The sequence below is a fragment of the Penaeus monodon genome, chromosome 30, assembly GCF_015228065.2.
Source record: "Penaeus monodon isolate SGIC_2016 chromosome 30, NSTDA_Pmon_1, whole genome shotgun sequence".
NCBI classification, from domain to species: domain Eukaryota; kingdom Metazoa; phylum Arthropoda; class Malacostraca; order Decapoda; family Penaeidae; genus Penaeus; species Penaeus monodon.
The window spans coordinates 29,916,353-29,916,728 of NC_051415.1; positions in this window are offsets into that span (position 1 = coordinate 29,916,353).

Consider the following 376-nt stretch of genomic DNA (forward strand, 5'->3'; position numbering starts at 1 on the left):
CACACACACACAATGAAGAACCGAATCCGGAAATGACATTCATTTGCATTTAGCAATAATACATTTATCTGCCTGAGTCACCGTCCTTCCGGAAGCGACTGGGCATCTGAATGTAGGGAGACACATAGGTTTCACAAAGGAGAGTAAGCAAAGAGGAAGCCACAAGAGTTAGGTAATCTTAGGGTAATCCTGTTAGCTACTAACCAGGAAGTTACGAGGATGTACAGGTATTCGCCGGTAGACGCTGTTCGTATGTTGAAATACCGCCGCTTTTGACCTTCGACCTTTTACACTGGTGTGTATAATGGGGTTCATTTATTGACTTGTTTATTCATCTATTCATTTACTATTTTTTCATTATTTATTTGTGAATCAT